Source organism: Vespa mandarinia, chromosome 1, assembly GCF_050613455.1.
Source record: "Vespa mandarinia isolate Hongniang chromosome 1, ASM5061345v1, whole genome shotgun sequence".
Lineage (NCBI taxonomy): Eukaryota > Metazoa > Arthropoda > Insecta > Hymenoptera > Vespidae > Vespa > Vespa mandarinia.
Genome location: NC_140810.1, coordinates 4,231,048 through 4,249,652, shown reverse-complemented (window position 1 = coordinate 4,249,652; position 18,605 = coordinate 4,231,048). Strand labels below are relative to the sequence as shown.

General features: G+C 32.6%; 1 protein-coding gene across 2 annotated transcripts in view; it reads right to left on the bottom strand.

Moving 5' to 3' along the window:
- Positions 1 to 18,605, bottom strand: part of blo (bloated) — a 116,202-nt gene that overhangs the window by 61,422 nt on the left and 36,175 nt on the right. The window lies entirely within an intron of this gene.

Genomic DNA, 18,605 nt, shown 5'->3' with positions numbered 1-18,605 from the left:
TGAATGCCTTTAAGTGAATATCATCATTAATATAATTTTATGAAAATATAATTAAATTAAAAACAATAGAAAATTCTTTCTATGTATATATATATATATATATATATATATATATATATATATACGTATAATATATTATATAGTATATATAATATATAGCATATAGGTATTTGTATGAAAAAAATAGATAAAATTCATCGATTTATACAAAATTTGAGTTAAATATGAATAGTTTACAACGGGACACCCTGTATATAACTATCTATCTATCTATGTATGTATGTATGTATGTATGTATGTACGTGCACATACGTATATATTGCCTAAGAACTAGCCGCCCAACGCGAATTACTTGGTGAATCTGCGCGACCCGTAATTACGAGAGGGAGGAGGATTACCGAAGACAGATCCGCGATAAGACGACTCGAGACGCACGTCTCTCGAGGACGTGGGAAATTATAGAGCGCTCCGACTGATTTTCGATCACCCCTCGTTAAAGCAAGAAACGCTATCGCGTCTCCTCGTACTTCCGCGTTCGTTCTTGCTAGACGTATCTAATCGCTCGCGTTTAACCCTAATCGTGCCACGCGAATCGTTTTACGTACATATGTATATCTACGAACGATACACTGAAATTCTTATCTCTTTTTCATAATATTTTATTATTAATTTATCCGTAAAATAAAGTGATCGGTTTAAAATTAAAAGAAAAAAGAAAAAAGAAGAAAAAACAAAAGAAAAAAAAAAAAAAAAAAAAGAAAAAAAAATCAATAACATTTGTTATCACATTAATATCATTATTACTTTAATGAAGTATTAATTTCGATTTGTTTTTTGATTTGTTGAGATTTAATAACATTTGTTATTTATCTCATGGATGAAAAAATTTTGAAGAAAAATATGAAATTTGAAGAAAATAAAAAAGAACAAAACAAAAAAAAACAAAAAAAGAGAAGGAAATAAAATATTATTATCTAAGTACTTGGATGTATTTTACATGAGTATGGTATCGTATCGACTAAACTCGAGGTATCGTCATCATCGCAAAATATGTAGACTTTCCGATCATAGGAGGTTCCTTCACGCTTCCATGTACTTAGGTTTTACGACGGACCGTGTAACATCGTGGTCGATCGAGCCGCGTAATCTGAGAAGGGTGAGAGAGAAAAGTTTCGCTCTAATCAAGTAGTTCAACCGTTCACAAGAGTAGTTCCTGGAGTAAATGTAAAGCTGAGATGATTTATCGACGTTGACGATGTACGTATTCCCTAGTATTCGTAATGAATATATTTAAGTTAAATGTATTTGAGAATATCAAAAGAAAATCTTTGACGAGTATCATCTATCAATTACCGGAATGTAATATCACGTAAATATAAATCGTATTAATCGTTAAAACGTAATTATCATTAAATCTGTTCGTTGTTATTTAATGTAATTAAACGTGACACGTGCCAATTCTCATAGATTGACATTCACTTTATTAGATCTAATTAGAAAAGTGATTCTTAGCTGCTCTTTGAACGATCGTCCGATGCGATCTTTCGAACTTATCGATCGATGAAAGACCTACATCAGTGACATTTAACAATCGTCCTTGTACGCGTACGTATAGTATGAAAATTATCCGATGCGAATTCGCATAACCTTCTTTTCTTTTTCTTTTTTCCTGTTTTTTTTTCTCTTTCTTCTTCTTTTCTTTTTTTTTTTTTCACGAGGTTCGCACAAATTCCTTTTATTCACTTAAACGATAAGATATTAAAATATCAATGTTACATGCCTGCGAATATTATAGATACGAATATTTCTCAATATTATTTCGATAATTAACATTTATATTATAATAATTATGAAAATACCTTGTAATTTTTTTATCATAATACAAAATATCATTTATCATTATTAAATATTCTAATTGAATATATAGGTATATATACACATACATATGCATATATATATATATATATATATATATATATATATATCGAAGTTATAGATATACTCCGAAGCTTCCGTGTTTTTTCTTTTTCTTTTTTTTTTTTTTCTTTCACAAGCCCTTCGAAGAAAATCCAATTAACGTTGGCGAACGGTTAGACTCATCGTCGTTGGAAGTCCGCGATATGAGCGTTATAAGTCAAATAAATTTTCATTCTTTTTCCTTTTCACTTTTTCTTTCCTTTTTTTCTCTCTCTCCCTTTCTCTCTCTCTCTCCCTTTCTCTCTCTCTCTCTCTCTCTCTCTCTCTCTCTCTCTCCGCTTTTCTTTTTCTTTTTTTTTTCATTATCCTTTTCTTTCATCGTACGATCATCTTTTGACTTCACGAACGAGTGGTTGGGAGCTTGACGATGTTCGCTACCGCGGAAGCCGATTAATTAAGTGCCGTATAGCTGAGAACGCGCACGGTTAGCTAACGAGTGCAATATTCGCATCGAGTCGACGATATTTATGTCGGGCGTCGTAACGAAGCTCGGGTAATTGGAAATAAATTAATCAATGAGGAGTGAGCCTCAACGATCCTCCTCCGGATTGCAAGCAACCTATCTAAGCCGTGTAATTGATTATCGCTCTCGATCTTGATGGTTAATAATCCCTTTGACATAATGATACCGTTGCTCTGGTATCATTGTATTCTAGAGAACCTTCTCTCTCTCTCTCTCTCTCTCTTTATCTTTTTCTTTTGATCCCTATAATTATTATACTCTTTCGTCACCCTCGTCCTCCCTCTCTTCCAATCCAGAAAATGTCGAACGAGATCACGTTACGTAGATCGATAATCATTGGGTCAAAACCGCTTATCCATAGTTAAGTATATTCGTTTACTCTAATTTAAAAGCGAATAATAATATACGATTACATTATAATTAACACTTGGAGTGTGAAAATCTTATGCCACGTGCTATTTGTATGTACACCATCTTCGATATGAGATCCATCATTCATTCACATTAAATTCATATTATCGATATCAATGTCGGAATTTGTAAACGTTGTTATTACCGTCATTATTAATTCAAGGGTATTTATATTTTAACAAGTAGCTTTCAAAAAAGAAAAGGAAAGTAAAGAAAAGTAAAGGAAAGAAAAGAAAAAGAAAGTTAGAAACGATAATAATATAAATTGTTCAACAAGATCGTTAAATAGAAAGAAATACAAGAACTTATCTCAAATAGTACCAATGTAAAAGCTCTGATAATGATAACGATAGTCGACAATTAACGAGCCAAGAAGAGATCTCTCTTTAAAAAGAAAAGATCTTTTTAAGTAAAAAGCAATATATATATATATATATATATATATATATATATGTGTGTGTGTGTATGTATCTTTCTATCTTTCTCGTTCTCATTGAGAAAGGACAGCTCTATTAATTACCGTTAATCGCAACAATTAATCGTGTAACATCTGTGTCGCGGTGAGACGAATCGGTACGTTCGCCCTTACGCGATCGTATTTCACTGTCACTGTTGCTGGACTTATCGTTCCTTATCGAGTAGACCGTTACCGCTTCCAGTGTCGTCCCACGAGCGACGATCCTTCGGCACGTCGTTCTCGTCGTCGTGCTACGTACTCTCTCTCTCTCTCTCTCTCTCTCTCTCTATTTTTCTCTTTCTCTTTCTTTCTCTTTCTATAGGTACCTATAGCACGTTTTCCAAGAGCGCATAAATCGCGACGCGTCCTCGGCGAAGGATCTCGAAAAGAAGAAGCACGCTCTCGTGCTTGTTCTTGACGACGACGACGACGACGACGACGACGACGACAACGATGACGACAACGATATCGGGTTAACGTACTTACTTATTTACCTCTATCTACCTTCTTCCTTGGCTTTCTTTTTCTATCGCATATGTAGTACATAGATATAAACTTTTCGAGCGTAACGATCGTTGCGCGAAAACTCGATCGAACCTCTCAAGGATTTCAACTTGAAACGCGTGAAACGTCTAATTCCTTAAGTTATCTCAACTCTTTCCAACTAGTTTTCTACTTTACAATATCTTCTTTTTTTATCTTTCTTTCTTTCTTTCTTTCTTTCTTTCTTTCTTTTTTCCTTTCTCTCTCTTACACTCTTTCTCTTTTTTCCTATTCTCGTTTTTTTTCTTTCTTCTTTTTCTTTTTTTTTTTTTTTTCTTCTTTTTTACGTCTCTACAAGATACATGAATACCGATAGTGAATATATATCTCACTCACAGATATTATATACGTGTCTCCCTTACATGATATGATTTCATCAGGCGGTAAGATAGATACACGTTTTATCGGGTCGTGTATATTTGCATGGATTGAAAAATGATGAGAATGTTGAAACGATTATTAACAGATTCAATAAGTAATGATATTAATTATTAAAATCTAGAAATTTTAAATGCATTAATTACGATACATTTTGATCGATTCGATGAAATCAATTTTGACATTTTACATTTGTCATTAATAAATAATTCCAAGTTTCTTGTTTCTTTTTTTCCTTTTTTTTTTTTTTTCTTTTTAAAAGGGATAAGGATTACATTAACGAGATAAAAAAGAAAATAATGAAAGATAGAGAATAACGTAGTCTAGAACATACCGAAAGCTATTAGATAAAGATAAATGTATAGTTAAGGTATGTAGTAAAGAGAAGGATAGAAACAGATAGAAAGAGAGAGAGATAGAGAGAGAGAGAGAGAGAGATAGGATCAAAGGACTTCGAGCGAGAAAGATAAAAAGAGGGCGACAGCAAAGTGGAGTAAATGTCAACGGTTAATTGCGACTACTCGGATTAATGTATGCGTCTTCTCTCTCTCTCTCTCTCTCTCTCTCTCTCATTCTCTCATAGAATGGACTCCCGAGGGTTATTCCAAGCTGTGCGTGAAAAGTGTTCGAGTATGGGGGAAGAGAGCTCACGCAGCTATTGCCGACCATTGTAAATCAATCGCGGCCGGCTTTTACAAGGCGGCTGCGGTTGTATACGTGGTGTTTAATTAAACCATTATTCGTCGGTCTACCGTAAATGTGCCGTCCAAATGACGAAAGAACGCCGGTGCAAACGCGCCTCCACTGTAATTAGCCTCGGTGGTGGTACTCCTAAGTGAATCCGATGCTTATGCGTAGAATAAATCCGTTCAACTTCTGACCACCAAATTCTATTTTCTTCTTTCTCCTCTTCCATCTTCTCCTTCTCCTTTTTCATCTTCACACGTGTTCTTCTACTTTCTCCACATATATATATATATATATATATATATATATATATATATGTATATATAAAACATATTTTGTTATTGATAATATGAGATTATTATATAAGTTTTAGATCGCTAAACACAATATATATTTATTGATATAAATATTATATTATTTTTAAATAATATAATATAAACTATATACACGTATGTATATGTATATGTTTATGTATATGTATATATATAGTAAAATATACATAAATAAATAAATGAATAAAGTATATAAGAATCATTAAAAAATGTTCGTAAATATCTATGTATAATACATATCTGTACATATGACGTGAATATATATATCTCTCTCACTTCATTGACGTAAATATATATATATATATATATATATATATATATATATATATAGTAAAGAAAAGATTTAAAAAATGATAATAATTCTTACGTCGTTCGTAAAGTTGGAATTCGTCATCGTTAGATCGTGACCACTAAGAATAGTATAATAAAACGATAGAAAATGGTCTTTTCGAAGATAAAGTATGTAAGCTCGGTTTTCAAAGGTGACTTTCTCGTGCCTTCAAGGAGAGACGCTCGATGTTGAACCTGAACTTGTTGTAACTTCCGTATTCCTATATCTCTGATACCATGTGTGTCTCGCGACTCTCTTATATATTCTTTGTTTCCCCATCTTTACCCTACTCTCTCCTATCTCTGTATGTCTACTTATTCCAAGAGTCTCGAAGCCTTTGACCTTTTCGTACGCGTATACAACGTTTCTAATTCCAAACGATTCTTCTCATTATTTACGTTCGTATTCATCTCAAGGAGTTTGTTGGCTTTGATGGACGACCGATGTTGTTGCGAGAATTTAAAATCGTTTGTTTTTCAATCATTATTATTTGTAATACGGTATATAGTTTCACTCGAATTATGATCGTTCAGAAATAATTTTTTTTTCCTAATCTATTTGGTCAGAAAAAGAATGTTCGTACGTGATACGTGTTCATTCTCTTTTTTTTTTTTCTTTTTTTAAATAAATATATGTTAATCTATAAAAAATAAGCAGATATCTTTAATAACAAGAGCTTCGAACTCGAACGAGTCAACCTTGCAAATCGCGTAGGTGTCATTCTCAAGGCGAACTCTTGATTTAAAACAGAGCGTAGAAATAATACAGGAAGTCGTGTCCTTCTAGTTTCATTGCTCGACGTAAAATGAATTAAATTGTTATTTTTTATTATCTCTCTTTAATTTGATCTCTCATTCTCTTTTATATCATTCAAAGAAACAATATTATTTACAAATATATGAATTATAGTGACGAAGCAATTATATAATTTTGAAGAGATTGCATAACTTTAAAATTTTGTTTTTATAAATTAATATAAATTATATTTGTTTAAATAATTGAAATATTTAATGTATGAAAACTTTCATATTACTTATATATGTACGTATATTAAGGTGACTTTATACGAATTATAACGTAGTTATAATAGAAAATAACAAATTTGCAAAAGTGGTCTTATTATATCAATAATATTTGAATATTTAAACAAATAGAGGATAATTTTCCCTTTAAAATGGTGTTTTTTTCATGTCTCTACGACTTTCCGTTGCGAAGATATCGTCTTCCAAATATTGCCATTCACATTTCGCTTACTACACCGTACGTAGTACTACGTACTACTACTACTACTACGTAGTAGTAGTAGTAAAAAAAGATGAATGGCTCGCGTAAATTCCAAGAATTTATGTAGGTCACTAGGCCAATGCCCATTTTAGGAGATATATATAGGTCAATATAAATACTTTTTATTCAAATGAGAATATCTCCGGAACTAAAAGTCGTAGAGACTTAAAACAAAAACCATTTTGAAGGGCAATTTTTTATCTATTTCGTCATCCTATCAGTAATAATTAATAAACAATATTTTATAAACAATTTTTATAAACAATCTATATAAATAATTTTCTTCGTCAAAACAAAAAAAAATTTTCACGAAAATTCGATCAAAGATTTCTTACTTTTGTTATCGTTTATATGAACAATTATAAAAAATTTATATACCGGGTGGGTCACTAATTATTGTTAAATAAAATAACTTTTTAATTGTTAACTTTGTGATAATATCTTCTATATCGAATTAATAATACGTTACGATATCTTGTTATTAGTAATATGAAAAATAATTGAACAAATTTATATACAGGGTGGGTCATTAATTATGGTTAAATAAAATAACTTTTTAATTTTTCACTTTGTGATAATATCTTTTATATCGAATTAATAATACGTTATGACACTTTGTTAAATATTATATACAATTATTTAAAATGTTACAAAATGACTATAATATTATTATAAACAATTCAATAAAAAATCATTCCATATGAATTCATTACATATTATATGGAGTTATTGACTTATCTTTTATAATTTTTTTATCTATATATGCGATCGTTATTATGTTATAAACGAGTATAAATAGTTTAAATGAAAAAAAAAAGAAAGGAAAAAAGAAAAAGAGAAAAAGGAACGAACTTGCAAAAATATTGATTTGTAGTTAACGGATGGATTTGGTTGGATTACTTGACTAACGATTATCTCACATATTCTCGTGGACGTGTTCAAATCATTTAAGATTTCTCAAATGAACAGGCGTACGTACAGACGGGCAATCAATTTCTCACAGGACACCCACCCTGCGATTCTCTTCTTCTCTATGCGTGGAAACTTCTATGCCGAACCAAAGGAGAAGCGAGACTATTATGATCTCTTTCACCTCTCTCCCTTTCCTTTCTTCGTGTTCGTGAATGCACGCGCATACCGTTAGAAAAAAACGATACACCCACTTGTGTTCGTGATTATTTCAACGAGAACTCCTTTCTAATGTTCTTTCGTCGAAACAAAATTCTCGTTAGCGAAACAAAGTTAACTTTAACGATTCTGTGGGTTGTTAATAATTCTTCTTCGAAACTTTTAAGGTTAATTTCTATTTTATTTTAAATTGTAACAACAATATGAGAATTATAATCTCGTTGTTTTACAATATAAAAAAGAAAAAATTAGCCTGGAAAATATCGAAGAAGAATATTTATTGTTTATATTTATTTATTATTGTTATAATTTGAGAATTATAATCTCGTTCTTTTACAATATAAAAAAGAAAAAATTAGCCCGAAAAATATCGAAGAAGAATATTTATTGTTTATTAAAATTATCAATCTGAAACTCTTAGGGGCGTTCATGAATTCACGGATCATCCTGTATATATAATGTTATTATTATGTTATATATATATATATGTTAAATAAAAAAAAGACAAAGAATCAATTATTTACAAAGTGACATGATCGTAACATGATTAAAATATTTAACAATTTTTTTTTTTTTTTAATTCGAAATAATCGATAAAAATTATTTCTTGATAAATGCCTTATGATTAGAATGTTTTTATAAACGCGACGTAAGTAAATTTTAAATTGACCGTATAAATACACTTTATTATACGTGTACTCAGATACATTTACATTGATTATATTATACTGATTCATATCAAAGAAACAATAAAGTACACGTTTATAGTTATTATCTTCCTTTCAAAGTGACCACTCACTCAGTCACTTACCGGTGTATCCACCCATGGAAAGAAACGTTTCGTAATAGTATCTCGAAAGGAGTTCGATTATTTTATTATCCAACAGATTCTCGATCGTCCATCGGTACTTCGTAATCCAGACGAAAAGGATCGTGCCTCTGGGTTCCTCTCGGCGGTCTTTTCAACGAGAGATAGATAGATAGATAGATAGATAGATAGATAGATCGAAAGAGAGAGAAAGAGAAAGAAAGAGAGAGAGAAAGAGAGAGAGAAAGAAAGAAAGAAAGAGAGAGAGAGAGAGAGAAAAAGATTGCAGTAGGAGGCACGACACGTGAACGGCTCGCCTTTCCATATTATTTATCTCCGGCCGCTTTATTAACGTCCTTCCTTCGCGGCTTATTAAATAAAGCAATTCTCCACGTAGGTGACCTCTGACCTCGATGTAGATCCTGCAGAGATATCGGTTTCGTTTTCAACGTGTGTACTCTCTCTCTCTCTCTCTCTCTCTCTCTCTCTCTCTTTTTCTTTCTATCTCTATCTCTCTCTTTCTCTCGTCTTTTTTTACCAATACATTTACGCATATATGTACATATCTATCTATACGCATATCTACACGTGAAGTAGAGTCTCCATGAATACACGCATGGTATCAACACATAATACGCGTGTACGTGGTACACGCCCGGTTGTGTACCGTAAATGGCTATTGACAGAATATACTCGACGTGTAGCAAGTTATTTGTTGGCTTGATAGACGTAATACAGAGTTTCGACCTTTTCAGATTATACAAAAGGGAGTAAGAGAGAGTGGGAGAGAGAGAAAGAGAGAGAGAGAGAGATAGATAGGGAAAAATCTATGTAAGCATGTAAAAGAATGTACGTAAATACATTTATCGTTTGTTGTTTAAGTACTTTTCCTATAGTTCTTTAAAACGTGAGAAAAATTTTTCTTTTCTTTTTTGTAAGATAATGAATTAATGATCGTAAGTCAATTAATGTGATCGTTGAATGGACCGTAAAAGTTATTGTTAAAAATTTTTTAAATTTTTAATTACTTTATACGTATTATAAATAAAAAAAAAAGAAAAGAAAAGATATTTACAAGTAAATTAATTTTGTAATAAATAAATAAATAAATATATATATATATATATATATGTATATATATATATATATATATATATATGTACATCGATGCACTTCTTATGCGTAAACGTATACAAACATGCCTATAAATATATACATATGTATACATGTCCAGTGAAGAGAATCGAGCGATAAAGTCCCGTCGGTATATATAAGCGCTAGGTTGCGAACGGTGTATACGAACGGTCTGTGTGTTCGTCGAACGGTGTGCGTTGGTACGGGCCACCGTTTATGGTACCTTGCTAACGGTGCCAGGCCCAACGTCGTTCCGCAGGTGAAGGCAATATTGAAAGTACGCCGTGGTGTGGTTCCGTTTTGTTTGTCGCGAATTTGTACCGTGCGAACCGAGCCTTTTGATTCGTTAATATTTTCTCATAGTTATTTGTTTTCTTATTTCTCTCCTTTTTTTTTTTTTTTTTTTTTATTCTTTTTTTCCTTTTTCTCTTCCTTTCTCCTTATTCTTCCTTCTTTTTCTTTTCTATTTAATTACGCGACGAATTGTCGCGTTTTTTCTATTTCTATTTGCTTCGTTATTTCCTCGTTGAGATTAAAATTTTCAAATGATTGTTCCACGAATAAGACGATAATTATATTGTTGTTGTTTTGTAAATCATTGAAATTAAGTTTTCTCTCTTTTTGTCGTTTCCTTTTCTTTTTTCTCCTTGTTTTTTTCTTTGCTTTTTTTTTTTTTTTTTTTTAATCATTACAACAACAATATTATCATATATCTCGATGTTAATCGTTATTTAGACGTATAAATATATATTAATGTTTAGATTTCTTGAGAACATTATATTCCGATTGTCTCGAAATAAATCATTGATAATAAAGAAAATTTAACAATTGTTCGTTATACCGATATACATAGATCCCATGATTACGTGTAAAACATGGCTTCGGGAATGGCTAATATTATTATCGATTCTTAGACGTAGCTCGTTTTACTGCAAATTTATTCGCTAAAGTAATACAATCGTTCGTATCCGAGGAACGATAACAGCTCGTTATCGGGTAGTATAATCACGAAGCGCTTAGGCATGTTATTCGTTTTATAGGGGGAAATTCATATTGAACGAGATTTTTCGATTGTGTTCGTGTTAAGAGCGACAGAAAGAGAGAAAGATAGAGAGATCCATATTATGAGTGTGCGTGCGTGCGTGCGTGTGAGTATGTATGTGTGTGTGTGAGAGAGAGAGAGAGATAGATAGATAGAGAGAGAGAGAGAGAGAGAGACAAAGAAAAGAGAGAAAAAGAGAGAGGGTGTTAAAAAGAAGGGAGTAACCTGTTACTTCGCTAATACCACGTCACTTATCTGAACGCCGAGCGAATTTAATCCGGTATTAAGTCGCCTATATCGAGCTTCGAGTTCGCCGTGCCACGGGTCAGTACTCGTAATCCTTGTAATTTCTTGTTGACACTCGACGCGCTCCATGGAAACATTCTCTTTTTCTCTAAAGAAAAAGATACAGAGAGAGAGAGAGAGAGAGAGATAGAGAGAGAGAGATAGAGTTATAGTATGGGGCGTAACTTCGATCAAAACTCCATCTCCAACCGATATAGAAGACGATAGGGAAGTCCAAGCTGTTCTCAAAGCGTTGACAGTTAACTTTAGTCTCGTTAAGATCTACTTCAGTCGACTTTTTTCATTCTTCCGTTGTACCAAGAACTTCTGAAAGTGGTTCTCCTTGCACCAAGGAATACGATAATCATTGGTATATCTATTATGTCGGTCTCGTTTAATAACTTGTTAACGATGGCTATTTCATTTCTATATCTTTTTGATTATACCGATGATCTTAATACTTATAAGAATTTTTTATTAAAATTATTATTATTATTATTATTATTATTATTATTATTATTATTATTATTATCTATTATGAACATATATATATATATATATATATATATATATATATGTAAATTTATTTTCAAATAAAATGAAAAAAACAAAAGAGTGCAATGTTATTTGAGGTTTCATATAAATTCCTTGTTATTTCGAAGACCTTGATAAATCGAACGCTTTATTATTTTCTTGAATGAGATACGTTTTGGGAGACAAAGAAGATGGACGAAGCTGCGAAAGAGATAACGATCGTGAGAGTCGACTAGATTCCCTCTTGTCTTTTCTCTGTTTATGGTGGCGAAGAGAAAAGTGAGGCGCGACGAGTGAATCACTGTCGGGAATAGAGTAAGGAGAAAGAGATAGAATCGAGGTATAGATACTACTCGAAGCGAGTCCATATTCGGTACGGGACAGGTTCACGCAATGATCGGTGTTCCGCCTATGGCGAATCCGAAGAATCCACTTTCGATTTCTATATGTTTAATCTTTGATTCGAAACGATTATCTTATGATCTCTAAAAAAAAAAAAAAAAAAAAAAAAAGAAAAAGAAAAAAGAAAAGAAGAAAAAAAAGAAGAAAGAAAGAAAAAGAATGGAAAATTTTATCCTTTCACTCGTTATCACATTTATAATTGTTATTTGTCGATTTTCAAATACGCGTGGGCTTATCATCTTCTTTTTTTTCCTCTTTCCTTATCAATTTCAAATCTTACGAAATGAAATTAAAATACGTGGTTTTGTTCGTTAAAAAAAAAAAAAAAAAAAAAAAAAAAGAAGAAAATAAAAGAACTGAATATAAATGAAATCGAGATAGTTATATCAATGTGTTTCATCATCAAGAATTTATATTCATCTATCGATTCTATCGATTCGTTTAAACTTTATCGAATACACTTAGGATTTATTAGAATACGTGATACATAAATGTAAACCACGCGTATCTACATGGGCAGATACGTGTCGATACGGAATACACACAGTAGCCATATATGGTAGACGTAAAGCTAGTGGTCATTCCATGGGCTGGCGCTGCCATCATCTTTATCTCGGTCACGGCGACTCTGTGAAAGTGAGAGCCCCTCGTCTCTCGGTTGCCGATGCACCGAGTAGTAAGTAAGTACATACTTGCATGCTCGTGCAAGTATTAAACATACGATACTCTCTCGTTTGTGTCTCCTTTTATCCTTCTATCTCTTTTTATTTCAAATATAAAATTCATATATATATATATATATATGTATGTATATAGCAAGTAGGCGTATGCATGTTTTTAATATAGTATGAGTTAAAAAAAAAATGAAAGAAAAAAAAAACTAAGGTAAATACATAAATAAATAAATAAATTGATGTTACTTATATTACGTGAAATTATTTTAACTAGAAGTCCTATGGCTTAAATGGCATTTACAATTCACCAACTCGTATAACGTTGGAAATTAATTAATTCAGACAATTTGTGTATATATATATATATATATATATATATATATATATATGTATATATATATATATATATATTTATATAAAAAAGAAATCTTATTTCCTTAAAAAATATATCTATATCTTTCTTAATCTTTTTCTTTTTATGTGCTTGTAATACATAGTTGGAAAATCATATATATGATTTTATATAATATACGGAGTGGGCATGTTAAAGTAAGATAAATAGAAAGAGAAGGAGGAATGATTTTAACGATCCTGTCGGCTTAACGTGCACGCAGAAAGAGAAAGGGAAAAGAGAGAAAGAGAGAGTATGAGACATGGCTATCTTCAGGAAAACCTGCTCGAAACGTAAAGTCGCGACGTCTAGTTGGATCGTTGATCATCTTCGACGTTACAATCAAAATGAAGGAGAGAGAGAGAGAGAGAGAGAGAGAGAGAGAAAGATAGAGATAGACCGCACGCGGATCGTAGATTTATCTCGGATTAATGTGTAATACAGGATTAACGCAATAAATCCTAGATTCTGGTCGTACGTACTTAAAGTTGACTGGTATGGATCTCCTGCTGCGACAAGCGCGCTGATACGCAAACGACTCGACTCTTCGTCGCGTGTATGAGTATTTCTTTTTTTTTTTTTTTTTTTTTATAAATTAACGTATTACAAAGTAATTAGAATTCGTTGCAATATATTTTGTTAATTTTATGGGTGAATGTATAATGTGGATTTTTAATCGTCAAACTTCTCAAGGTTAAAAAGAAGAGTGAAAGAAAGAGAAAACGTTCATTATATTATGAAAGAAATTATTATTATATATTATTTCATTCATATATTAAAATTGTGTATATTAAATTGTATCATTGTGAAATACTTTCAATTAAAGTCATTCAAATTAACGAAAAAAGGAAAAGCATTATAATAATGAAAGGTAAAATTTCAATTATATCAGTTTTGTATAAGACGGATCGAGAGTTTATGGATGATTTTAAAAATCAATTATTCTTGATCGAGACTTTTAAAACTAATTTCCTTTTTTCTTTTTTTTTTTTTTTCAAATTAAAAAACAAATTCCTAGGTTTGTAGTTCCAAAAGAGAAATAAGCTTAAAATGTCTCGAAAAAGGAAATGATCGATTTTTTTAAATCGCCTGAAAAGATATTATTATAATTTGAACATATCAATGTATATTTTAACAATCACAAAGTATTTAACAATTTAATAGAGGAGATAAGATCGAAGAACAATTTAATTTTTCTTTAGTTAGCTCGTTAAATCTATCAGCTGGGATAATATATGTAAGAATAAGCACGATCGAATGCAAAGTAACATTGGAAATTCGATACTAAAAGAAAGATTTCCGAAGGATCTCTGCCATGGAAAGTAGCAAGAAGGAGAGTTCGGTTCGTCGCGATCAAATTGAAAGTTCTTCTCTTCCCACGCGATCGAGCAGGCCACCAGAGTTAGCCATCCAGCTATCCAGCCAACCAGCTATCCAGCTAACCAGCTAGCCAGCCAACCAGCTAGCCAGCTAGTAAGCTAGATAGCTAGCTAGCTAGCTAGCTTACCTGCTTGCTTGGTTACTTGCTTGCTTGCTTGCTTGCTAGGTTGCTATTCAACCAGCGAGCAATCGCACGCTCGAACGAACTCGAAGAGGGACGTTCGAAGGGAGAGTATAGTGTCGGTCAGTTCTCTCGATCGATAAAGCCGACGCAATGTGCCTATATAGTGTCGATGAAAAAGGGTCGAAGAGAGAGAGAGAGAGAGAAAAAGAGATAGAGATAGATAGATAGATAGATAGATAGATAGATAGATAGATAGATAGATAGATAGATAGATAGATAGATAGATAGATAGATAGATAGATAGATAGATAGATGGATAGATAGATGGATAGAAAAAGAGAGAAAGAGAGAGAGAGAGAGAGAGAAAGAATAAGAAAGGAAAATGAGAGGTGGAAAGAAGGTGCGAGGACGCATCGACACGTCGTGGCAACGAGTTTTGAAGCTAATAGCTTGCGAGTAGATCGCGATCTTTCTTCTTGCTGACCGACGTCGAATTACCAGGGCGAACGTTCGTATCTCTTGTGGTGCACCGTGCATCCGAGTGTACTTTAATTGGACGATCGTAATCAGATAATGGCGGGGAATTAATATTTCCCTGGAAGAAGTAGAAGTAGAAGTAGAAGTAGAAGAAGAAGAAGAAGAGGAGGAGGAGGAGGAGGAGGAGGAAGAAGAAGAAGAAGAAGAAGAAAAGAGGAGCCGACATGGAGCCGACTAAAAGGGAGAGCAAAAGCATCCCAGCCAAGTCTGACGTGTATTCCTAGCTTCTATCGCCAAGAGTCTTTTTAATGATCGAAGAACTTTGTCTTGTATTTTGTTTTCTTTCTTTTTTTTTTTCCTTTTCTTTTCGACGATGATTCGAATTTTATCAAAGAATATATCCAATATCGGAAGCTCATCATTCATCCGATTCATTTCGATCTGTATTTCTTTTTTTCTACTTTGTATTTTATATATATCCATATAGGATAATGCTAATTGAATGGAAATTTCAAAAATTTGAGACAAACGTTCGTGCCGTAAAGATCTTCTCTTTTTTTCTTTTCTTTCCTTTTTTTTCATTTTTTTTTCTTTTTTTTTTTTTTTTTTTTTTGAAACAATTCAATTTAATATCTTAGATCATACGAGTGTAAAAATTGAAAAATCTTTTACGCGCGAGTTATGAGAAAAAAAAAAGGGAGAAGAAAATAGAAGAGAAAATGAAAGAAAGAAAAGGATAGAAAAAAAAAAAAGAATAGAGAGACGGAGAACAATGCTGATATCGGATATTTGTCTGTCTCGAGAAGTATAGATCGACCACGCCTATACGTATAAGTTCTTATGAGTAGATCTTTAAAGCCAGGTGAGAACTAAAACAATGTTTTAAATCACCTGCCACGTTCGCGATCAAATCGCGTGGAAATCTATGTACCTTCAAGGAGTGACCTATCGCCGGGAGACAACCGCGGCTTTTGTTTCCTTAGATTTATATACGTCGATCTACTGCGACGTATTCCCTCCTCCTGTCACGAACGGATCTCTCGTCGAGTTCTCTCGTAGCCTTCTTCTTCTTCTTCTCCTTCTTCTTCTTCTTCTTCTTTTTCTCTTTCTTCTTCTTCTTCATCTTCTTCTTTTTCTTCTTCTTCTTCTTCTCCTTTTTCTTCTTCTCTTTCTTCTTCTATCACTACTACAACTACTACTACTACTTCCGCCTGCGGTTCGAATTCCGTTCGAGTTCACGGATTTCAATCGTCTATCGACAACCTCGATTCAGCATCAACTATTATCCTTCAGGGGGAACAGACAAGCTACCGCCGAAGATCTTTTATCTTCAATCGACTTGATATATTTAAACGGATAGCGATCGAGATCAACTAAATTTTTCAATGTCTACATATAGATCGATAGAATCTATAAAAATGTATTTTAACTAAATGATCGTATGAGAAGAAAATTTTATATTTTAAAAGAGTTCGTTGTAAAAAGAAGAAGAAGAAAAAAAATACAAACAAACGAACAAATAGAAAGAAAAAATAAGACTCTATAGGATACGTTAAAACGATGAGTTAGAAATAGAAAGATAATGTATGCGTATATGTTCGCATAATTATGAAAGTACTCTAAGTCATAGATTTCTTGTTTTGGGATATTTAAAAGATTACATTTGAATGAATTAACAAATATTTTTATATTATGGAACATATTAATTTAAAATATTATTAATCTTGATTAATGAAAATTTATTATGAACGTGAAATTTTTTATGTAGCACATACGAAAATGTTATTTTTAATAATTCTATATATATATATATATATATATAGAATTATATTGAATATACATTGATCGAAAAATAGTTGGTTAGGTAATTTACGAAAAAAAAAGAAAATAACAAAAATATGAATTCGTTTGAATTGTTGAAAAACAAATTCGGAGAATACGAAAATACAGAGTTCTATAATGAGAAAAAAAGACATACAGAGAGAGAGAGAGAGAGAGAGAGAGAGAGAGAGAGAGAGAGAGATGTAGAATGAAATGGAAAGTGAACTGCCTACGGCTGGACCAGTGTGGGTGTGTAAGACTCGGTACTGGTTTGCGTCCGAGTAGAACGCGTACCCTCTCGAGTATCCGTGTAACTCCCTCGTGCATGTCCCTCCTCTCTTCCTATCCTCTCATTCACTCACTCTCTCTCTCTCTCTCTCTCTCTCTCTCTCTTTCTGTATCTCTCTCTTTCTCTCTTTCTTTCTCTCTCTTTCTCACTCTTTCTCACTCTCACTCGTATTCCGGCGCGGTCGGTCGGTCCGACAAGAGAGTCGTCGGTGGCGCCTCGGGCGATCGCACACGACACAGGTGTCTGTCTGCATTATGCCGCGTGTACATTGCACTGACGTCGCCGCCACGAATGCCGAGCGACATTGTAATTTGTAAATTGCATCTGTGCGCGGGCGCGCTCGCGAGCGAGAGAGAACGCGCGCACGCTCTTTTACGGAGAAAGGAGAACTGCTTGGCTCTATCTCCTATCTCTGTCTATTTAATTCTTTCTATAATTTTCTCTCTTTCTCTATTTCTCGCAAGTTCAACGAGATCTGAAGAAGACGAGAACGTTCGTTGTGCAATCGAATGCACAGATCTTGTATCATCCTTTGAATAACATTTACAATTGCTTCCGTTTTTCTTCATTGAAAAATGACAGATAATTATTTTCTTCGTAATATAATTTGTTTTTATACGATCGATTATTCCTGGATTGATATATTTCATAGACACGTCTATGACTTTGAAATAATGTTAAAAAGAAAAATATATATATATATATATATATATATGTGATTTTTAAGAAATTGATTTATAAATCGCAAGAAGTGATTTCTAATTGCTTCTCTTTGTATTCTTTTATCTTTTGTTTTTTTTTTGTGTTTTTTTGTTTTTTTGTTTTTTTGTTTTTTTTTTTTTATCTATTAAACATCATTTCGAGCATGAAAATACATTTCAAAAGTTAATAAATATACGTATATCTGATATTATAAGAAATTTATTTATAAATTGTAAGAAACAATTCTTTCTTTATTTTTCTTTTTCTGTAAAAGATTATAGGAAATTACACCCTCTTGTAAATCCATTGAATTTACTTCTCCCATCACGTAGTAACCTCGTGAAACATTTTTCCAGTACTCGCGAATATCGAACGAGAGCATAATTTGCGAAATGCGTTCGAGAAAGGGAGTATCGTCTCGTGACTCTGTAGAGTCGATCGAAGCAAGAAGAAGAATGGAATTCTCGTTTGAATTGGCGCTTACAGCGCGAACGACGTGTATTATAATAATACGTTTCTTACCGAGGAGCCAACGACGCCGTGCTTATAGA